This window comes from Macrotis lagotis, chromosome 6 (genome assembly GCF_037893015.1).
Source record: "Macrotis lagotis isolate mMagLag1 chromosome 6, bilby.v1.9.chrom.fasta, whole genome shotgun sequence".
Taxonomy (NCBI): Eukaryota; Metazoa; Chordata; class Mammalia; order Peramelemorphia; family Peramelidae; genus Macrotis; species Macrotis lagotis.
The window spans coordinates 105,262,747-105,269,757 of NC_133663.1; the positions used below are offsets into that span (position 1 = coordinate 105,262,747).

At 36.7% G+C, this 7,011-nt stretch overlaps 1 pseudogene; it reads right to left on the reverse strand.

Moving 5' to 3' along the window:
- Positions 1-2,084: 2,084 nt before the first annotated feature.
- Positions 2,085-6,532, reverse strand: LOC141492175 (protein kish-A pseudogene; annotated as a pseudogene).
- Between the last annotated feature and the right edge of the window lie 479 nt (positions 6,533-7,011).

Here is a 7,011-nt window from a genome sequence, read left to right on the forward strand (position 1 = left end):
GTTTTGGGCCTATATCTCCCTGGCCCAGTATTGCATATGATTTTTATTGCATTATGATCTGAGAAAGATGTATGTACTATTTCTGCCTTTCTGCAATTAATCATTAGATTTTTATGTCCTAGTACATGGTCAATTTTTGTGGAAGTGCCATGTTCTACAGAAAAAAAGTATATTTCTTTCTATCCCCATTCAATTTCCTCCATAGGTCTATCATATCTACTTTTTCTAAAAATCTATTTACCTCTTTTACTTCCTTCTTGTTTATTTTATGATTTGATTTAACTAAATCTGTGAGTGGGAGGTTGAGGTCTCCCATTAGTAGAGTTTTGCTGTCTATGTCTTTTTGCAACTTTTTCAACTTCTCTTCTAGGAATTTGGATGCTGTCCCATTGGGTACATACACATTTAGTATTGAAATTACTTTATTGTCTATGGTGCCTTTTAGGAGGATATAGTTTCCCTCCTTATCTCTTTTAATGCTATCTATTTTTTCAGCTGCTTTGTCTGAGATAAGGATTGCTACCCCTGCTTTTTCTACTTCAGCTGAACCCAAATATATTTTGCTACAACCTTTTGCCTTTTGTCTATATGTATCTCTCTGCTTCAAATGAGTTTCTTATAAGCAGCATATGGTAGGATTCTGGTTTTTAATCCACTCTGCTATCCACAAACATTTTTAGGTGAGAGTTCATCTCATTCACATTCAAAGTTATAAATACTAACTCTTTATTGCCCTCCATGCTATCTTCCTTCTGTTTGTATTCTCCCCCCTTTTCCCCTTTATCTATATTCCTGTGTTTTGTTTCTGAATATCACCACCTTCAGTGTGTTTGGCCTCTTATATGAACCCCCTCCTCTTTCTTTCCCCTTTCCCTTTTCCCCTTCTTCCCATCCTTCTGTTAGTTTCCCTTTTTCTTCCCCTCCCCCTCCCCTCCCCTTTCCCCTTTTAAAGCTTGAAAAGTAAGATAAGTTTCTTAACTAAATGTGTCTAAGTTAACTTTAAGCCAAATCTGATGAGATGAAGATTCAGGTGGTTCTCACCTCCTCCCTTCTTCCCCTCAATTACAATAGGTCTTTTCTACCTCTTGATGTAATAGGATTTACCCTGTTCAGTCTCCCTCCAACTCCTTTCTCCTTACTGCCCCCCTTTTTATCTAAGTATTCTTTTTAAATCATTCTATCTGAGTCACATAAAAGTTATGTGTCCATCACTTCTGGCTAGGTATATTTTCTCTAACAAAGTTACAATTCTCATGAGTTATAAGACTCTTTCTCCCAAGTGGGCATATAGCCAGTTTCATCTTATTGGATAGCAGTTTTTTTTAACCTTTTCATGTGTCTCTTGAGCCTCCTGTTTGATGGCCAAATTTTCTATTGAGCTCTGGTCTTTTCATCATGAAATCTTGGAATTGTCCCATTTCATTAAATGTCCATCTTTTCCCCTGGAAGAGAAGGCTCAGCTTTGCCTGTTAGTGGATTCTTGGCTGCATTCCAAGCTCCCTTGCTCTTCCAAATATCTCATTTCAGGCCCTTCCATCCCCTAATGTTAATGCAACCAGGTCCTGCATAATCCCTACTGTGATTCCTTGGTATTTAAATTGTTTCTTTCTGGCTGCTTGTAGGATTTTTTCTTTTACCTGATGGTTCTGGAATTTGGTCACAACATTCCTTGGTATTTTCATTTTAGTATCTTTTTCTGGAGGAGATCAATGTAGTCTTTCAATAACTATTTTGCCCTCGTGTTCCATGATATCAGGGCAATTCTCCATCACTAAATCCTGTAATATTAAGTCCAGGTTTTTATTTCTCTTCAATGCATTCAAGATGGCCAATGATTCTCAGGTATGCCCATCTTGATCTATGGTTTTGCTGATGACATATTTTACATTTTCTTCTATTATGTCAATCTTTTGGTTTTGTTTAACAGAATCTTGTTTTCTCATGAAGTCATTAGTTTCTGACAATTCCATTCTCTTTTTTAGAGAAGAAAATTTTTCTTCATTTGTCTTTTGCAACTCCTTTTCCAGTTGGTTCATTGCAGTTTTGAAGTTCTTTTCTATTTGTCCAAGTGTAGTTTTGTCAAGGGACACAGCTGAAAGAGTCAATAATCAATCTTCCTATTGTTTTCTGTAGGCAAGTCCTTAATCTATAGAATTCTGACAGCAATTAAATTATGACATTTTCCAGTTATTGGATGAATAAGATACTGAAAGCCATTACTATACAGCATACTGCTACATAGGGATTCTTTTGTTCACCAATTCTGGCACACTTCCAAAATATACCCAACAGTCCAGTTTTATTTTTGTCCAAGATGCTAGGAGCCAAGGAGTGGATATATGCACAGGTACATATAAGCAACAAGATTACTGTCAGTAGGCTGTGAAAGTTGAAAATGGCAGATATAGTGAGAGCTCTGCTACCCGCAGCCACATCACCCTTCCGGGACAACAGGCGGACCCCAGTGTAGTTTTGAAAGAATCATTTTCTTTTTGCATTTGCCCAATTGAAGATCTGAGAGTTATTCTCATTTTGTATTTGTCCAATTGTATTTTCCAAGCATGTTTTTCTTGTTTAGAGATGTTAATTTTCTCTTGCAATGTGTTGATTTTCTCTTGAGTTTCTTTTCTCAGTTCTTCCAATTGATTTTTAAACTACTTCCTGATTTCTTCAAGGAAGTCTTTCTAGGCTAGAGACCAAGTCATATTCTCCTCAGCAGTGCTAGATCTCTCTGGGGTTAGAATCTGCCTTTCTAAGTATTTCTCCTTGAATTTCCTTCTTTATATGTCCTTTTTTTCATCATTCTAGGATCTTGTGTTGGGGTGGGATAGAGCTGACTCTTGGAGGTTTGCTTTTGAAGATCCTAGAGGCTTTGTTCACTTGGTTTAGTAATTCCAAGCACTGGCCTTTAGGGAGAGCTGGTTACTTTCTCTGAAGTGTTTGACTTCCTCAGCAGCAGGGTCTGAATTTACCTCAACCACTGGGCTGGGCCCTGGAGGAGGGAGTTAATTGCTTTCCATTGAATGAACTCTATTGCCTTGAGGGGCTGGGGTGTTGTTTATAGTTTGTTCTGGGTAAAGGGCTCTGCTGAAAGTATGGAACTCAGGTCCAAGGCCCAGCTAGTTATTCTCCAGGTGTGCTCTGAGACTGAGCTGGAACTCACCCTCCCAGAGCTCCTATCCCCTGGTCAAAGACTCCGCAGCTAAAGTTGGATCTCCCACTCTCCATTCACCTAAGTCTCTGTGGCTGAGGCTGGCCCTCTGTCTTCCCCCAGTTGCTGTCCTTAAGCTGATCCTCTGCTCTTGTCTTCTAATTCAACTACCATCCCCTGAGACAGAACTTCTTGGGAGTGTTTCTTCTGGGTTTTGTTGATCAAATTTCTGTTAAGAAGTTTCTCTCATGTTATTTTTGAGGCAAAAGAGGAGCACTTATCACAGTGCTTGTCTTCACTCTGCCTTCTTGGCCAGAAGTCCTCCACCTCTCTTCTTAAGAGGACTATCCATCTTTGAAGGACCTTCCCTTCAGTGTCACATAAAGTATATCTCAGAATAGTTGGTGGCAGTATCTGCAATTGGAGTGAAGAATTGATTTATGATTAAGGGCAATATCTTGAGAAATCCATGAATGAGATTATGATAATGATGATGATGATGATGATGATGATGATATTCAAAAATGGTTTAAGGTATGCAAATTGCTATACATTTGCTAATTCATTTTATCCTCACAGCAAATCTATGAGGAAGTACTATTATTATTCCCATATCATACATCAGGAAACTAAGAATTAGATTGGTTAAATGATTTGTCCAGGAACATCCAACTAGAAAGTACCCTATCTAGGGCAACATTTGAAATCATATTTTTCTGATGCAAAGAATTTCATTATGTCCATTTTACTGCTGCCTAGCTTCTCATGCCAGCTACTTTATAGAACTTCTAGTAATCAAAAGTGTTGAGATACCCCTTTGTCACATGTATCTATGCCTGAGGTCACTTATTTTAGGTTTTTGCAAGGCAAATGGTGTTAAGTGGCTTGCCCAAGGCCACACAGTTAGGCAATTATTAAGTGTCTGATGCCTGATTTGAACTCAGCTACTCCTGACTCCAGGGCTGGTGCTCGATCCACTGCACCACCTAGCAGCCCCTGAAGTCACTTTATTCTGCATCCTCTATATAATAGTCACAGACATTGGGAGGGATGTTTTGCAGTAATTGTTCTTGTACCAACTTAATAAATACCATTTTCTAAAAGCTATTTAAGAGTGGTAGGCAAGATTTATTCTCAACTGACAATCTTGGAGGAAAGGACACCACTGGAATCTCATTCAAATGTCATTAGATAATTGTGGTCTCAATCGATAAATTACTAGACCAAGAAATACTCTTTTTATCAGGTCTATGGAAAGGGATAAATTTATGACCAAACAGGAATTTGAGCACATTATAATCAACAAAATGAATGATTCAACTATATTAAACTAAAAAGATTTTGTGCTAATAACATCAATGCTGCCAAAATTAGAAGGAAAACAGAAAGGTGGGAAACAATCCTCACAATTAGGAGTTCTAAGTTTCATTTTGAAAATATATAGAGAAGTGCATTGAGTTTATAAGGTTACAAGTCATTCCCTAATTGATAAATGATCAAAGGATAGGAACAGACAGTTTTCAAATGAAGAAATTAAAGCTATATAAAACCATATAAAAATCATTATTGATTAGGGAAATGCAAATTAAAATAACTATGAGGTATCACCTCACACCTATCAGATAGGCCAAGATGAGAAAAAGAGAAAATGATCAACATTGGAGAGATTGTGGGAGGATTGGGACATTATTGGATTGTTGGTAGAATTGTAAGCAGATTCAACCTTTCTGGAGATCAATATAGAATTATGCCCAAAGAACAATAAAATTGTTCATTCACTTTGACCCAGCAATTCCAATTTTAAGTCACTATCCAGAATAAATTATAAAAAAAGGAAAAGTCCTACATGTTCCAAAATTTTCATAGCAGCCCTTTTTTTAATGGCAAAGAATTGGAAATTGAGGGAATTCTCATCAATTGGGGAATGGCTAAACAGGTTATGGTACAGGAATACTATGGAATGCTATTGTTCTATAAGAAACCACAAATGGTTGGATTCTAGAGAAGCATGGAATGAGTTACAGGATTTGATCCTGAGCAAAGGGAGCAGAACCAAGAGAACAATGTATACATCAACAACATTGGAAGATGAACCACCTTAGTGGAAGCAGCTCCTCTCAGAAGTCCAGAGAGCTAGGCCAGCTGTATTAGACTGGCTATGGACAATGTTATCCTAATCCTGATGAAGAAAAGCAAAACACACACACACACACACACACACACACACACACACACACACACACACACACACACTCCTTCAGAACCTGATGAATATAAAAATTTTCTTATGTATCTCTTTCCCTTAATCCTAATTCTTTGTATCTAAAATAATCAATAATAATCTGTAAGCATGTTTATCAAAATATGTATGTACATTGCTAACCTAACATTCCCTGCTGAGGGGAAGGAGGTGTTAAGGGAAAGTGAAGGAAATTTTGTAACTTGAAAATATGCATGCACAATTGGATGAAAATAAATAAATTAATTTAAAAAGGACAATTGGGATACCTCTCAAAACCTCAAAAGGGTGGTGTAGTAAAACTAGGAGAATGTCTCATCAGTGTGAGTTGAAGCAGGAATAAAGTTCCCCAGATCTATAAGAGCTATGCCTGCAATTTGCAGGAAAGGCATTAGAAAAGAGCTAGGGACAAATATTATTAACCTCATTTTACAGCTAAGAAAGAGAAACACAAGTCACTTGACCAAAGTCATATCAAGAATCAGATGGTATTCCATTTATTCTGCCACCAAACCCCTTGAGTAGCAGAACACAATATATACTAAGGTCACCATGATCTTTCACCCAAACCATAAGCTCGCGCTCTCTCTCTCTCTCTCTCTCTCTCTCTTACACACACACACACACACACACACACACACACACACACACACACACACACACACTGCTATACTAGCTTTATATAGAGAAAAAATTGATTTTAAGTCACTGTGCCAGTTAGAACATGAATATTAGAAGATAAAGGAAAGATTAAAGGAAAAAATCATTTTGGATCAACCACTATCACTTACAGTTTTGATGAAGGAACCCAAATACAGATAATAGCCAGATATTTTAGTGAGGAATTATATTTATTAAAATATATATTATTTCCTCATTAAATTGATTTATCCTATATCAATTCATGCTAGTATTCCCATCATTCTAATAATACAACTCTCCTGGTTATATCTAGCTATATATTATAAAAAGAAGAGTTCATTATATAAATGCCAAATTTAGACTCATTATGTAATTTTCTGTTAAAAAAATAAAGAACCCTTTTGCTAGACTCTAATTAGTAAAGTAAATAATGATAAAGCTTAATATTTTACCTTTTTTTTCCTTTCTAAAAATCTCAAAGCTTCAGCTTTTGCTGCCATTACTACTTCCCAGAGGCCAGGATTTATGTGCTCAGAGGCTATTTGTATTTATACTGAATTGGTATCTCTGAACTCCCTCAGAGTTGTCACAGGAGGTTTGATAACACTTCAAATTTAATGACACTAATTATACTTAAAATGCTTTTGTACCAAGTATGCAAGTATATTATAAGTTTCATTTGCAGCTAAATGAACTTGCAGAGGAATTCAACCCTCTCCTGTTTATAAATTGCATAATTACACCTTTGATGGTATTAGATCTTCAGAAACTAACATGCATCAACCACACACCAAAAACCTCTGAACTTAGTTAGCAATTATGGTACTCTTCGACTTCTAATATTGTGCATTTAGAGGCTTATTGAACCTGTTTGTCATACTCTTTCCCTCCTCATAGATACCAATCTCAAACATATGCAGGTTATTGACTAATATTAGGGCCACAGGACAAAAAGAAAGGATGAGGAACGAGTCTATTA